The sequence below is a fragment of the Lolium perenne genome, chromosome 5, assembly GCF_019359855.2.
Source record: "Lolium perenne isolate Kyuss_39 chromosome 5, Kyuss_2.0, whole genome shotgun sequence".
In the NCBI taxonomy this organism is placed as follows: domain Eukaryota; kingdom Viridiplantae; phylum Streptophyta; class Magnoliopsida; order Poales; family Poaceae; genus Lolium; species Lolium perenne.
In genome coordinates this window covers 165,473,593-165,490,290 of record NC_067248.2, presented here as the reverse complement: position 1 = coordinate 165,490,290, position 16,698 = coordinate 165,473,593, and the positions used below count along the sequence as shown (strand labels likewise).

The 16,698-nt window shown below is 40.4% G+C and overlaps 3 long non-coding RNA genes across 18 annotated transcripts; all 3 read left to right on the top strand.

Annotated features, from left to right (window-relative positions):
- Positions 1-1,277: 1,277 nt before the first annotated feature.
- On the top strand, positions 1,278-4,206 carry LOC127300511 (uncharacterized). Its single transcript, XR_007851347.2, has 4 exons — positions 1,278-1,383; positions 1,588-1,737; positions 1,850-1,983; positions 2,062-4,206. It is a non-coding gene; the product is annotated as an uncharacterized lncRNA (long non-coding RNA).
- Positions 4,207-7,532: 3,326 nt separating this feature from the next.
- LOC127300510 (uncharacterized) lies at positions 7,533-9,285 on the top strand. The gene is made up of 3 exons (XR_007851345.2): positions 7,533-7,890; positions 8,053-8,168; positions 8,810-9,285. It is a non-coding gene; the product is annotated as an uncharacterized lncRNA (long non-coding RNA).
- Positions 9,286-9,426: 141 nt separating this feature from the next.
- LOC127300508 (uncharacterized) lies at positions 9,427-15,513 on the top strand. 16 transcript variants are annotated; one of them, XR_007851339.2, is made up of 8 exons: positions 9,427-9,646; positions 11,131-11,192; positions 11,393-11,448; positions 11,885-11,923; positions 12,052-13,656; positions 13,744-13,837; positions 14,497-14,557; positions 15,338-15,513. It is a non-coding gene; the product is annotated as an uncharacterized lncRNA (long non-coding RNA). The 16 variants fall into 16 exon arrangements; XR_007851334.2 differs by having other exon boundaries at positions 11,885-11,953; XR_011745222.1 differs by lacking the exon at positions 11,393-11,448.
- Positions 15,514-16,698: the final 1,185 nt, after the last annotated feature.

The following is a 16,698-nucleotide window of genomic DNA, read 5'->3' as shown; positions in this document are numbered from 1 at the left end:
ACAGACAGAAGTAATTTTGGTAGAGAACCAAGCAGTCGTGCAAACGACTAGTGGATATTAATTTTGAAGTTATACAGGGTAGCGCTGCCGACGGAAGGTAGAAGGCGTTGTATACAACGCATGACCATCAGATGGATATCACAAGAAAAAACAGACTAAACTGGTGACATGTCACTATGGTAAAACATGATGACATGGCATGATAGGATTGGTTAAGTATGCTTGGTGAGGTGGATGGCTTGCATGTTGAGAGAGTTAACTTTAGTGGATTGCTCCTATTTAGAAATTATAGATTATAGATAAGACAATTTGTGGGAGTTGAATGGGGAAGGTAGATCAGTGTGAATGATATGGATTTGGAAAGAAATATATAGCACAACCGCAAGCTTAATGAGTAGCACATCGGCCAAGACAACAGCTAGTTTTTTTTGCATTGTCAAAACGCAAGCCCTATCATCCTAAAACATCACACACAGCCGTGCTGATAGCCGCATGCTATCGTGAATGAAAGGTTAGCCCTATCCTAAGGCGTCAATGGGCGTGCTTGAATAAAACCGTGTGTGATGTGTACATCTAAAGGTGTATATGATGCCCCTCATAGGGGCTCTCACAGGCGTTTGGATTTTGGGCCGTCAGATCGAGCTGACGTGGCGCGATTTTCGCCGTCGATTTCATCCAGGGCAGCGAGGCCCTCGCTCGGTTCCGCATTTTATCCACGGGTCAGGGAACGAGCACGCGCGGCCCGTTCGCTCCGCTCTCACCCGCCTCGCACGTCCTCCCCTTCCCCCTCGCGCCCCTCCCATCGCCGCCGCCGCCAGCTCCCAATCCCGTCGCCCCCTCCTCCTCCACAATCCCCTGCAGCGCCTCCTCCTCCAATCCTCCCGCTCATCCTCCCCCAATCTTCTTCCAATGGCAGCCGGCAGTAGGTACCTCGCCCCTCGTGCCCCCCATCCCCGCTGTCTCCTCCATCTCCGCTCTCCCAGCGCGTGAGGAGGACGACCTCTGCTGGTGCGTCCCCAACTCAACGGCCACAGGCAGCGGCGGCATCTTGCTGTTCTGAAGGGCATCCAGCCGACATCCTCCTGCACGGAATCTCCAACCTCTCCTTCCCTTCCTCCTTATCTCAAGGTTATGTATGCTCTCTTCTAGATCTCTTTTCTGTTGTGTGTTTGGATCTGAAATAGCAGGCTATTAGTTGTAGTTTGGTGTGCCAAGATGAAGAATACCTACCATAGTACCTATTTTCTGTGAAATCATATATGTTCTTACGTACACCTATTGATTTAATGGTGCAGGGTTGCATTTCTCTCAATATTTTTGGTTCAGCTGTGTTATGAAAGAAGAAGATAAAGTTGTACAGAAGATTGTGCCCAAATACAGCAGGTAATGGCTAAAACTATTTCAGATATGAACCATAGTGCAAGCTAGGGATCTTTCTCTTCATGTTTCTGAGATTTTCTTCCAGTTTCTGTTTATTGGGTTGTGCAAATTCTAATCGATAGTTCCTGCAGTACCTCAATGGTGTTAACCTGGTATGTTCTCACCCTTATTGGTAGCTACTGTGCTCTTACATCTTCTCCTCTGCAGTATGCTAGAGGAGCACGCTCGCTGATGTACCACGCGAGAGGGCGACCTGAGGATGCTTCTTGATGAAATACAACATGATTATTCTACCATATCGGGTCAGGTTCGATGGTAATTTAATCGACGACTACATATTTCCTGAATCAGGTTCAGGTAGTTCCCTAAGCACTATTTTATTTTATACAGATTTACTCAATTTCATTTTTATGTAAGTAACAAGCTATTTGTGTCTGATACATGTGTTCTTACATCTTCTCCATGGCAGTATGCTAAAGGGGCACGGCCGCTGCCGTACCTGAGGTTGGTACACCAGTGACGGCTTGCTGCATCTTTCAGCGGTTGAGACAACCGCTCCATACACGTTCGCATCATCTCCGTCCTCTCATTGATAAGCTTCATGTGCGGTTGATTACAAGATCCCATATTCCTCTCTCTCTCTCTATCTCTCTCTCTGTCTGAGTTTAATTTTCCTTGCAGCTCAGTATGGTGGTGAAGACTCAGTGTCGTCGCGTCATGACCGCCAGCCGAGTGGTCGTCGATGCAGTGGGAGTTCTCGGTGTCGTGTCCACCGACAGAGAAGAGAGGTAGAGCTTCCGTAACTGAAAATAGTGGCGCTACCATGAGGGGGCGATGGACTGGCAGCAGAGTTGGTGTCATTTTGACATATTCCAGTAGCATCTGATGTTCCATAGCCTTTATGGCAGAAGCATAAAAGGGAGACAAGTATGATTTTCTTGCTTCAATCTATTGCTCTTGAGGTTACAATCTAATTTTCTTGTTTTACTGAGTTTTGGGGTGCCCCTGCAATTTGTTTGATCTAGATATTAGTTAAGTATATGAAGGTCCTGTGATGGCTGCCAGTTGTTCTACCTACAAACTAATCGTTTGGTAATTCTTTCGGTCAAATTAAAACTTGTGAGGGTTAGCAATCCAAATATTTTTTGGGGATGCTAGACACCAGGTTCCTGCAATTTTGTCATTGGCATGACATCAGCTCGCTAAAAATCAATGGTCGTACTATCGTATCATATTACTATTGTTCGATTTTCCACTGTTGCAGTTTTGATTTCCTATTTGAGTGCCCACTGCTGCAGGTTTTAGTTCAAATTCATCATGTAGTTAAAGCTTTTTCTTTGCTACAGATTGGTAATAACTCTACCCTGTAATGGCCTCATATTACTATTTGAGTGGCTTTTCAGAAAAATATGGTCACTACAAGAAATGAGTTGATAATTGATTAGTTATGGTATGTGCTCTATTTGGATGGAAGCTTCAGCTCTATTTTCCTCACGTTTCATATTCAGTTACGAGATGGTTATCTTCCATGGGATTTTGGCACTTAAAATACCACTAGACATAATGTGAGGGCTTCACTTGGTTCACAATATATAGGTTTAGGTGTCAAGCACAAGCATATTCTCTTCGTCTAGGCTCATCATTGGGGACATGATCATTGGAATTTTTGTATCCATCTTAATTGCGTTGTGCCTGTGAGTGCTATATCATCATTATAGTAGAGGTACGTCCGGCCATTTTATCGAGCTTCAAGGTGTTTGCAAACGGAAATACCTAGCAGGTGTCCATCGGTAAAAATGATGCCTTCAAAGACCATTCATATTGGTTTTACAGTTTCATATTTTGTGTCACATGATAAAATCTCATGGTTTAAATGAATAGTTCTATAATTAAGCCTATTTTAGGTGTAAGATGATAACTGACACTTATTTGCTTTGTTTTTGTTGACACCCTTTACTGCTAGAAATCAATTCTTATTTTCCTATATGATTATGCAAGCCACTTTAAACTGTATTTTCATCATTGCTTTGCATACATCTTTTGTGGACCTTTCAGATATTGTTCCCCATTTGTTACAGCCTTACAACACATCAACCTGGACCGTTGGTTGACTTGATCCCTACTATTGGAAAATGGTACTCTTTATACATTTAGATCTTACTTTTTCCGTTTCTTTAGTTCTAGCATGCCTATACTTGCTCTGGCATATCAGTAGCTTGAGATTTAACTTGCTTCCTTGACATGTTTATATGCTTGATGTTTTTTTTTTTCCTTTTTGACATAGTTTTGGAGGGCCTCAATCATAACTTAGCGCCGTGCATGACATGCACAATGCCATCCCTCCTTCACGTTACGGCTTTGGCTACTAATCTTAATCAACATATGTTTGAGTCAACTAACATTTTGAAGACTAGAAATTCCTTGGTTACTATGGGTCAGATAAAGATGATTCAGTCTGTTGGTACTCTTGAGGTCTACAACTCGGACTTACTTCCTATAGTACTAAGAGCTTCCTCCTATGCTAACTACTTCTAATTTTGTGTTATGGGTAGATTATAGTGTCAGCTTGTATTTGATGTTTCATCTTAGATGATGTGTAATAATGGAACAATGTTCTTGTGCACCCAGGTGGGACCCCTCCCTGTGTTTGACTAATGTTATCCCAGAACCATGTATTTGTACATATTTACCTACTTTCGGCACTTATAAGTAGTGTATTTCTTTATTTTGCTGTTTGGTTTTACTATACATGACATGATGTCATGATGATGTGTTCTTTAAACTCCTCTTCATCTGCTGTCAATTCTTCTGTATATTAAGTAAAAATAAGGATGGCTGTTTAATATAGCATTTTACACAACTTTCATGAGCGTGAAGGGGTGTGGACGACGGGGTCGTGCACCAAGGCTGCTCAGGTCATGTGTTAAGGTACTTTTTTTTATCTTGGTTCCAAACAGCTTGTGCCCAGTCATGGTTAATCCACTAAAATGTATAAAATCTGGGATGCGAGTTACTAATTATGAGCTTTAGTGTTTAGATAAGACACAGATTTAGGATTTTTGAAACTGCTTCTTTTTCATTGATGTGACATGATTCATGTTGAGCTGATTGTGTTGGCTTTACAAATGTTTCACCATGAACAACTTGATTTTTCCTGGAACAACATTCAATCATCTACTCTGCAAATATACTTCTTTCACTTGTAATTTTCTTTTTATTTATATTCTTGGGTACCAGAACTGTATTTTAACCATCACCTACATTATCTTCTTTTTATTGCATACTATAAACTGAAGTGCCTGTATTGCATTTTGAACTACTTGATTCATGTAAAAAATATGAACGTCTCTGATTCTGGGTTGCACACTTTATTCAGCAGCTCATGGCAAGAGTCTGTCTATTTAATCTTTATGAACTAATTCAGTACCTGAAGATTCCGTTAAGATTATGTGCATCAATGTATAGTCTCGTCTCTTTGTTGTTTTAATGATTTCTTGGTTAAGAATGCAGATTCTTACTATTTAGCAAAATCTTCAGTTGACATACCTGGAGTCTGGAGATACAGTTACTTGAGTTTATTTGTTGCCTAGGTAAGTGGTTTATGATTCAATATTGCCCTCTATTTATGAATAAACGATAGATACATACTGATTGGTTTGTTGACTAACTATCACAAAAACTTATTATGCCTAGGTACCTAACTGTGTGATGGAAGTCACAATTTTACACCTGAGGATATGTTGTATCATAACCATGTGGTCTGTTCGAGGGTAAGTATCAGCTCTTGATTTTTGTTTTGTTTTGAAGGTTTTGGACTCACTTTGAACCATGTCAAACCTGTAGCGATAGGGATCTTCATTGGATGCACTAAATCTGGGTGGGTTCTTATCCTTTTTTGGATACTACTGAGATGTATAGTACGTACTATCTACAATGAGACTACCGGAAAGAGCCAAACACATGTGTAGGTACCTACTCCAGCAGCTGAACACATGTTTGGCCTTCTACTCTGGAACAATATTTAGTAGTGTCAAAACTTAGGTGTTATTCTTATTTCAAAGAGTGCTATTGTATAAATGCTTAGTTGCTTACTCTAAATTAGAATTAGCAACCACTGCTTTCTAATAATTGCGCATTAGAACTGGTAACCATTGCTTTCTAATATAGTTCATTAACATCCAAAAATAATGCATCCCTTTTTTCTTTTGCAGTGTTAAGATTTCTAATGATCCTCAAACTAGCAGGAGAAAGAAAAACTAACAAGCATTAGAGCCAGGTGAGCACAATTTTCATTGTACCAATTTTGACTTCTTGGGTACTTGCTTCTATTTTCTTCAGATTTACTTTTCTTTGTTATGTTCTTCCTCTCATTGATAAAAAAATCTGCTTTAATTCTGTTCTCTTCAATCATGCATAAAAATGCTATCTCTTCAGCTTTTAAATATTATAAATTGGTGATCAATGTATGATACCACACTCTTGTACACATACAACATTTCAGTTAGCTATTAATCATCTGATTAATGATTACTGAGAATTTCAGTTAGTGGATTTTACCTATTGTACAACAGCTCCTTGGTCACAGCAGTAGAAACGAGGATGAGCATATGTCTCTTCTCAAGGTGTCTATGACCTTCGACGCCATGGCGCTTGCCTCCCGTGGCAGTGCATGTCAATAGCCTTGATGGCGGTGGCGACTGTCCAACCTGCAGTCAGGGTCGCAGGTCTGGCAGGCCAGAACCACCAATCGATGATGCCCACCTCGTTCAAGCAAGGGCAGAGAAGCTCACTGCGGTGTCTTCAATCGTCGAGCTGTCAAGCGGAAGGCTAGGCTCCGACTGTAGTCACCAGTATTGATTGGTGGTCACAGTATCAGCAGAGGCGACAACGATTGGTGCGCTGAGAAAAATAGCTGAAACACAATTTGGAGGGGTGACGTTTACCGGATCAGGTCGTCCTGCGGGCGTCGGCAGGCATCGAGGACGCCATCAATTGATGGTGATAGAGCTGAGCTCCAAGCTCCAGGGAGTGGAGTGAGAAAGGGGATCCAGAGAGACGACATGCCGATTCCCTGTTTATATTGTATAATAAAAAGTTAGTCCACAATGCTAAAAAGCCCACCAGCATAGGACTATAGCCCATGGCATCATTAGCAGGTAGCAGCCCATGTACACCAAAGTGCCATTTGTTCACACCAATGTTCACAACATCACTACAATATAAGAAAGTTCAACTTTGTTAGCTCTCACCACTCTAACCTTCCTCATATTTGGGTTCACATGCAAAGTATTTTGTGTTACCACCATGTCATGTGTGCCGTGTGTGTTGTTTTCTTTTTACCATGTCAGCTATTCAAGACCATGAAAGCTGCACGGAAGAGTAACTAATAATTGACAAGTTCTCACACTTGTTTGATTATTTATGGTTTCTTTGCATGTTTGTCGGATTCTGCTAAATTATCATTCCTTCGTGCTCTAATATTTGTGGCTTAGTCCTGTGTAATCTTGACTTAACGCTTTCTCATAATAGATTTCCATGCATGTCAATTTAGTGGTTGCTGAATCATTTTATCACTTCAAAATTTGGGAAACATGGCAAAGGAATGCGAGGTTTGGGCAGCAAGCCCAAAATTTTGGATGCCCAATCTGTAAAAAAAATGCAGTAAAATTAAATCAATGATTGTTTATCTTTTTTTCTGGCATAAAAAACATTTTATAAATTTTTGATACATTGTTATAAAAGGTTTATCATAATTTTATCCCATTGACATTGTTTTGTAAAAGGTTCATCAACATGTTTCCCTAATTGTATGTAGCCGTTTGCTTCGTTTGTATTTTCATGTACTTTATCATAATTTCATCCCATTGACATTGTTTTGTAAAATCTAACAAATATATTATTATATTGGTGGTTCATTTTTATCGCTCTTATAAAAAATAAAATTTACCTTGACCTTCACGGGGTCGTGCGCCAAGGCGCACATCTAAATCTAGTCTGAAGGTATATATGATGCCCCCCATAGGGGGTCTCACAGCGATTATAGCTTCTGAACCGTTGGATCTTCTCTACAAGGAATTTGGACCGTGCATTTGCTTTCACTGCGTGGTATAAAATGAGCAGCGCAGCAGCCCGTGGTCAAACCCTAGCTCCCCTCTCGCGTCTCCCCCAATCAGCTCCCGCTTCTCCTCCCCCAAGCCAGCCGCCGCCCTCCTCATCTCCCCGTCCAGCCGCCGCTTCACCTGCATCCATCTCTCCCCCAATCCCCACCTGCTCCGGTCCCTTTCTCCTCCTCTACCCTGTCTCTCGGTTTTCTCCATGGATGTACCATGGAGAGAGAGGCGGAGGGCAGGAGCTGCACCATGGCTGGAGAGCCGGAGCTCGACGTGGAGGAGTACGCAGAGAAGCGGCAGACCGATGTTCTCTCCCTCCTCCTCAACGCGCAGCAAGAGGAGCAGATGGTGCCACCAACTTGGGGGCGACACGTTGGCTGCCACTGCAGAGATAGACGAGGTCAGCAAGCCAAGGTGTTGTTTTCTCTATCGAAGGATTAGGATGTTATTCACTAGAGCCTTCTATATATGTTATTTGCATTGGATCAATCTATCTCACTTTTCTGAATAAATTTTGTCATACTGAGTTATGTTGCTGACACAACTACATTGTCTTTTGCAGCTAGATCTACTTGGAAATCTGAATTGTAGTGTATACCAACCAAGTTGCAGATTCCTTACATGTTTAGGGAAGGCAATCAACAACAAGTTCTAGAAAAAATAGAGGTTCCCATTCAGGTATATTATCTACTATCTTATCCAGGACCTGATTAGGTGATAAAGAAGCAGTCAATACACCTATATCATTATAGAGTCAATGCACATGTTTGAGATATCGTGCTATTTTTATTTTGGTCTGCTGTTGAGTACATTTAGATATAATTAGGGTTGCAGCAGCTTCGGTAGCATCTAAGGGCATTTGAAATATTTTCTTTTGGTAAAAGGTAGGTAGAAATATGTAGCTCGCGGTTTATTTTGGGGTCCATCTTCTTAGTGTTTGGTTACTTTTAGTTTGGTCAGCCAGAATACCGTCGGGTAAATGTTTTAATCTGATGTTATTGTTGTTTTGATTAGCAAACTAAGTAGATGGTGATATTATTGTCTCTTAGCTCTTACGTGATTTTTCTGGCAAATTACTTGCTTCATATTTCTGGAATGAAAAGTTGAACCATGCTGGTAGACCAGTTTAGCTTGTTACCACGAGTTTCATGCCTCAGTTTTGAACTCGGTAGTTTTCTTAAGATAAATCGTGCAACAGGTCAGATGTATTTTCTTATATTAATCCGAAAAATTATTTCCTCCCTGTTTACCAGTCCTCTATCATGATAGGTTTGCTTCTTTTATGATCTGAACATGGCTTTGCTTTCTGAACTCTGTAGGCGTGACATTATTGGAGCCATCTCATGGGGCTTTTTGTGTTGTCTCCTCATATTAACCTCACACATGATGCTATACTTCAGGCCCTCGGGTGCTCGATGTATAGGCTATGTTGTGTTCTTTTGCTTCTCTTCATTACCTGGTACTTCTTTTTTGTATAGAAAATAAAATAGATAGTTGTTTATTCTTCATTTACTGGTAATGAAGTTCGATTTCTATAGTTGTTCAATATAGTGTTTTATAAGCCATTACCAGTTCAAAGGCCTAACCTTCACCATAGGTTGGATAATTTGTCATTGTGGATATGGAGAAATGCTAGGTGTTACCATCAGGTTATGTTCTTATCCATGAGGAACAGTTGGGCTCCAGCTGTCTCAACACTTGATTATTTGTGGTTTAGTTTGCTGATTTATTTTCTTTTCATTCATTAATTAATATACTACATGGTGCAACTATTATTACGGCTGATGTTACTGTCTTCATTGTGTAAGCACTAGCTGTTGTGTGTACTTTATTTTTTCAAGGTGCATGATCGCAATTGTTGTGTGTATATCACCTGAGGCAAGTTTCAGGGTTCTGTTTGGACCATCCTTTCTGATCTTTGTTTCGGTTATTGCTGATTTATTTGATGGAGTTTGGTTATGTTACGTGACTTATGTCTTTGACATTCGACGGAAATGAATCAATAAAATGCAGTATGCAGAAGACCTTGATATATCAAACTATAGTGACATGTAATCTGGCTTGCAACTGAGAAGTTTAACCATGCTTGTGTGACACCGTCTAGGATGTTCCCTTCTCAGCCCCTGCTAAGAGTGCAACAATTAAAAAAAATTAAGGTAATTTTTTTATCTACTTGTCTACTATATATGATGTTTGTATACCAGTGTGATTCAGCCGTCAGTAGTGTGTTTTCTTCAAATATATGGAGACATTGTTCATTGTTGTCATGTTGAGTTATTGGTGGTGTTACCGCATCGGACTGGGCTTTGTGCTGGTATGCCAAGTGCCTCACTTTTCTCCCGATTTCCTCTGAGCAATATGTTCCTTCTTTTTTCCTAAAATTGAACTATAAAAACCTAAATAGTTTGGTTATATGGTGTTATATATCCTCATAGTTTCGCTTTTTCTTATCTGCCTTGAGAAATGGACAGAGTAGCTTTGGGTAGGAGGATCAAGTGATCACCAAAATATTGTTTGATTTTCCAAACTTATATTACAGATTTGATCACTTTTCCTTACCAATTTTATTTTCTAAACCTGTATTACTGAGAGATCTGTTTATTTTTTGGTCCTTGATTTCTCACTGTAACAAATCTTTCACTTTTTTTGTGTTGTAAGATTAAGTGGTAAGCTCTCTTGTCTTTTTTGGCCATGCCCGAGGTGTGCTATTGTTCTATTGGGCACTGATACAATCGATTGCAATTTGGGTTGCTTGCCTTTTTTCAGTTACAATAGCTTATAAATGCAAATCTAACTGTTAAACTTCCATCCATCTGGCCAAGACTGTTGAATAAACATATGTGAAGCTGGTTACATGAGAGAATATACAACATCTTGGTATTGATTTAGTTGGTTTATTGCCATGATGTTTTTTTCAGAGAAAAGAGTAATATTTTATTTTTCTGTTTTGTGATGAATTTTCACTTGAGAGGACGTGACTATTAATATATGTTGTGAATTTCTCTGCTGACTTGCATCCAAGAATTGTAGACAATGATCTGATGTAACAGAAATGAATGAGTGTTCTTGTGTTAATAGATAGCATACTGACTCATAGTATGCCGAAAGTTTGACTATAGAAAGGACCGATTAAATAGGACATACTTACTCTCACCAATAGAGCTTAATGACAATATATTTTCCATAAGCCTGCTGAGTATTTCTCCAACCAGGCAACCATTCCGTTTCATGGTCAGTTCCTATCCATAGGGACCTACTAATGTGAAATTATTGAGTCTGCAGCCGGCATTTAACTATCATGCAGAGATCTTTACTATCGAACCAGGAAACAACTTCATTTTCTCTGTACCTTGGTCATTTCCTTGCATTTTCTGATAAGCTGCCGTCAAACTTTTCTTCTTTCTTCTTTCTTGCTTTATAATTGTTTCCTTCACTTTTCTCTTTCTTATCTCTGTATGGTGGTTCAGAGTTGTGCTTCTCTTTCGAAGATTTTCAGTTCTACTATTTTAATCCATCTCAGTTATCTGAAATTATAATATATTTAAATTGAATTCTTTTTCCAATTTACTTCACAAGTGCTATGTTTTAATCCTGATGGGTATCCCCTATGCTTACTGACTGTTCATTCTCTTACCTGCAGTGATTCCCAGATCATATTATTTACCTTCATTCAGGAAATAGACTACTACAAGAAATGACTACGTATGTATGAACCTTCCTTCATCTATGGTTGTTTAATGCAGTGTAGTTGCTGTATCTATTCTGCTTTCCTTTGCTTACATGTCATAAAGAAATTATCATTAAGGTATTGAAAATATTGGTCTACGGTGCACTAGCTTAAAAGTGGTCTTATAGCAACAGACGGTACTGATGAAGCTGAATTTATTCTTTGTGGAAATTAGGTTGAGCAGCTCATTGGTACCGCCACAAGAGTCAATATATTATTTGTGGAAATAAGGTGCGAGTTATTGCAAGGAACTGTCCCATAAATATCAATTCCTTTCTTGCTGCTACATGCATACAGTTGCCATTCCATATAGATGAAGCATGTGCATTTCTTTTTCTCTGTTCTGCTTTCGTTGTTATAGCAAGATTTCTAGAAACATAAGCTCAGCCTAATTGTTTTACTGGTGCCTTCTCTTTAATCATATAAATATTAGAGTCGATCTCATCTTAATTTCCTCCCATTTATTTCTTACAGTTTGTTTACTTTTTAACCATGGCTTCAAGCCTAGCTTTTTAGTGTACATACTTTTTAACCATGGCTTCAAGCCTAGCTTTTTAATGTACATACCTTGTATGGACGAGTCAAGGAGGTGCCATCCGTGAGTTAAGGAATTCTTTATGAGCAACGCTCAATTCTGAATATTTATTCTCTTCCTTTCAATATTCAGTCAAGGAAAGCGTATAACTTATCTGTCCATGACAATGAGGTATTGAAAGCAAGCGATTCTCTACTGAAAGTATGTTGCTCCACAGTAAATACCTTTATTCTTCGTGGCCAAGATTGATTCTTTTGCACTGCTGGCTGCTTGATTATGTTGAAGTGATTCTTTATCAGGTCAACTCAATGGAATGGTTGGGCAAGGAGGAAGAGGCTCCTGTGGTCGACGTCGTTGGCAGCAGGTTGACGGTGGCATTCAGCTCACGGAGGCAGGTCGACGTGGGTGACCACCTGGAGCAACTCGCACATCAAAAAGATGCACCAGGGTACAGAGGAGCTAAAGGACACACTGGTATGACACAAAGCTCACTGGAACTGTCGGAAACGTCACCGGAGTGCTGTCGGAGTTGGAGAAGATGATGCCTGATCTCCTCGGTTACTACGAGATGGAGTAGGAAATGAGGTCCCTGAGGATCAGAGAAGCATGGGCAACAAAAATGATTCAGGCAGGTTCCTCTGACCTTTCCTGTAGGATGCTCACTTGCGGCAATGGCGTGAATGGCAGCTTGGGCGATTTGGGGTTTGCAGAGGTCCGGGGAAGAGAGGAAAAGGAGAGCTAGGTCACGGGGAAGGTTTTTAAAGGTGAAGGGGGCGGTGTGGATGGCCTAGTCATCGATGAACCGCGAGCATCCTGCCGCTGCGCTGCCCGGTGGAGTGGTGCCACGAGGAAGACGACTGACTGAGGAGAGAGAAGTGCTTCTCCTGTTCCATAAATTAATTGAGTACAAGGAAAAGGATCGGAGGGGATTCACTAGAACATAATACGTTATTTCCTTTCCTGTTGTTTCTAATTCACACAAGTTTCTGCCTAACAACTAATGAGCATATAGTTGTTATATGAATTGTGACAACCTGCAGTTTCAATTTTACGGGTGCTTATTATTAGATAAAGTAGTAATATGTAAATTTCATGGGAAGCTTATTAATTGCGAATTTTTAGATACTGTATTATTTTTCGGCAGATGTCTATATTTTGTACTTCCTCTGGTGTTGTAGGCCATTGCTGCATCGAAACAATAGTGCATTCCCATAAAGTACTGATCCGGTGTTTGGTCGAATTTGAATTGATGTAGCTTTACCAAACTACTCATACTATTATTTAGTAATTATATATTGATATGTCTAGGTAATAATCTTTAGCAAGATTAGTTCTTCCTTTAAAGATTTCGTACATTCCTTACCAAGATTCTATTTTTCTAACATTGATGCAAATGTAATTGACTTGTAGTATTCCATAGGGACTAGATATTTCGATGAAATTGCAGATCGATGACAAGTGAAATTCCTAGGGGTTCCTTGGTATGCGCAACTGTTTTGTTCAGACTGTAACAACTTCAAACTGAAAATTTTGTCTACTTTTGATTATTGATACCCCATACTGTTGGCATCTGCACCAGTATGGCATCTCTGTTGTTGCTCTTGAAATTACCAAGTACAGTTCCATCCAAACCCAACCTTGGAAGTATAATTGGCTCATGTTTATGCTGATGCTTACTGAGTGAGACTCCTCTTTCTAACCATTATTATTATGACATTGTATTGAATGTTCTCCAGGGATGTCTCATTTAACTACATAGTTCACACATAGCCTGTTTCTTTTCTGCAATCATTGGTACTCCAGGATTTCCTCTTCATTGGCTTGTTAAACTGCAGGTGCAGGTCATTGAAATGTCCCTGTGAATCCATTAGAAACACGCATGCTAAAGTGGGAACAGAAAAGAGGTAATATTTGTTCTTCCTTAGAAAAAAATTAAGGGTTATGGTCATATACACGTGTGTATTTCTGTGTGTTCTAATGTTGCCTTATAGTGATGGTTCCAGGCTTAAGTCCTCGGTGAAGAAAGCTATGTTGGATGTTGGGTGCAGAGACCAAGAACAAAAAGGATTAGCTCTGTGCTCACAGGTTACATACTTTTTGCATAGACATCTCACATATTGAATATCAGATTTTTCAAATTGTTCGTTACTGAAATACTATGACAGATACATCATAGTGAAAAAATACATTATTACTATTCTTTCTTAAGCTAATCTATTTATATATACACTTATTTAACTCATTTAAGCGAAATATATGTGATACTCACTGTTGCAACCACTTCTACTGTTAAGTGAGTTTTGAATAATTTTCCTTTTTTCAGTCTTGCTCTGAATAAAATGATACGAAACTAGATTAGGTTTTTGTGTCTATTGACGTCGTTGTAAGTGATGTTTCAACAATTTTAGATGCTGCCAATGTCTATGGCCTTTGCTGCAAGGGATGTTGCAGTTCAAGGAACTATACTGTACTATGTGAGAATAGTGATCAAGTATTATCAAGCAGTGCAAAGTTGTCTAGCATCTCGATGATCCTATACACAAAACAGTAGTAAATAATTGTGTTTCATTCTTATCATCGAACAAACCATTTCCATAAGAAATATGTTGATTAATAAGGTCGATTTATATGGACTTGCGTAAACTATTATTTCTCTGTAATGACCTGCTTTGCAATGACGTGGCCCAAACCAGACTGCCTTTTCTTTGGTTCACAAGAAATTTTGAGCTCTTTGTTGTTTGTAGGATGGCGACGAATAATGACATGGCAGCCCCTCCTACGAGTGCTGGACTAGACTGCATACAGGTGAACTCTCTGGTTGTTACTATGCCTTTTCGTTTCAGTAAGGTCAATGCTTCATGACCAATGCAAATGCAATGTCTTATAAAGTTGAAATCACGGTTGCCTCTAAAAGCGGAATGTTAATCCAGTAGCTTTGGGCAGACATGTGTTGCATTTGAAGAATGATATTTTGATTTGTTAATACTCCGGGAGCTTTCATTGCATGCATGTTCAAGGACGCAGAGTAAACAGCTAAATTTAACTCCGATATCTTCAAACCAGCATCCAAGAAGTTGTGGCTTCAGTTTTCAAAAATAGTAGTAGCTGACTATTATAAGAGCATCCCCACTCGTTGGCGCTCCCCACGCCCAAATCCGGCGAAATTTTCGTCCGGATTGGAGGAAGATTTGGCGTGGGGAGTTTCCCAGTCGTGTGCTCCCCAAGCGGCGTTTCTCGGGGAAAAAGAGGATGGCTCGGGGAATCCGGACGAAAGAGGAGACACGTGGGCGTGGGCGGTTGGTTTAGCTTCATCCGGAGTCCCCGGGAGACCCCCGGGAAACCGAGGATGGCATGGGGAGTCCGGACGAAAATAGGCTCAAATCCGGACCAAAACGAGGAACCGGGGGCCTGACTGGGCCGTTTTTCGCCGTTCGGATAAAAAAAAGTGGCCGTGGGGGGCTCTGTGGGGAGACGAGTGGAGATGCTCTAAGTCACTAGCTTAAAATGATGGTGTGATTCGTTGATTCGGATGTAGCTGTCGACTAAGTCTTCACCTCCTAATTTTACTGTCATCTGCTGTTGCAGGTGCTGCTTCGTCAGGTCAATTCTTCCACGCAAGACGGGGAGGCCTTCATCGAGCTTCATGGAACCCTTCGCTGCTCCTTGCTTCTTCCGGCGGTTCTCATGATTTCGTGTGTATTATCCTAATTTGATCCTATAGACTTTGTTTTGTAAAATCAGAGAAACCTATTACCATTTTTTTAACTTATTTTATCATCGTTATATAAAATGTACATCGTTGCGAATTTCACGGGATCGTGCGCCAAGGCGCACATCTAAATCTAGTCTTCTTTAAATATTGGGCCCCTTTCGTTAGCCTTCTTCATGAACGCCTCATACATTTCTAGTCGTTACTTTGGAGCCCTGTTTACCGCATCCCTGCGAGATGGTATTGCTAGTCGTCACCATGGTCAGCGAACCTGCAGGGTCTAACGACACCGACACCATGGATTCAAAAGAGGTACAATTTCCAGACTTAATTAGAGGCGGACAAGTTGAATATGAAGAAGATTAAAAAAATATGTCTGGGACATGGAAAATAACCTTCATTATGCTTTGGCTGCCGTTATAATCCTAATAGGTGTTGTATTAGTACTTCCAGATTTATCTAGGAGCAAGTAGTGGAGAGTAGAGATTTCTGATGGGTGAAAACTTGAAATAATGTAATGGGTGAAAATTGAAAACAAATTGTGAAAACAATATCTTTCACGGTAAATGGAAGAAAGACCTTTTGTGAGGTCCCTACAATGCAAACGGTTCTCCCTGTGAATCATGTGTGATATGTGGGCTCGTCGCGGCCCAACAAACCCAAACCCTACCAACTTTCTTGTATAAATAAGGACCAACGATCTTATCTGGTCTCATTCCAATCCACCGTCGCCCCCTCTATACGACCATGACTGGTCCTCGGAAAACTCACCTTATCAGCGAGGCAGAAGCTAGCTTCTGGGCGGAGATGTTCCTCGCCGAAGTGTCGATGACCTATTAGGCGACACGTTGGTCGTGGAGTTGCATCACGCGCTCGTATGCCGGACCTGCTGCCGACACAACCAATCAAGCAGGCTCGTCCATTCCCTCCACCATGGTCGGACCCGTCCTCATGCTCCACCTCGGTCGGACCTGCCACCAACACCTCCGGTCAAGTCGGCTTGTGTTCCCTCAGGTTTATGTTCTTAGCTTTTGCATGTTTACCTTCTTTTTACAACACGGATCTACTAGAAGAAATGGATCTACCTATAGATTATAAACCCAGTTAATTGTGTTTAGTTGTAAGAATGAATTTTAGATTATACCACGAATGTTTATAGCACAGATCTAATCTTTCTATTTGTTCTATTATGTAAGCTATGTAGATCTTTCTGTTTGATCTTTCTGTTCTTGTGTAA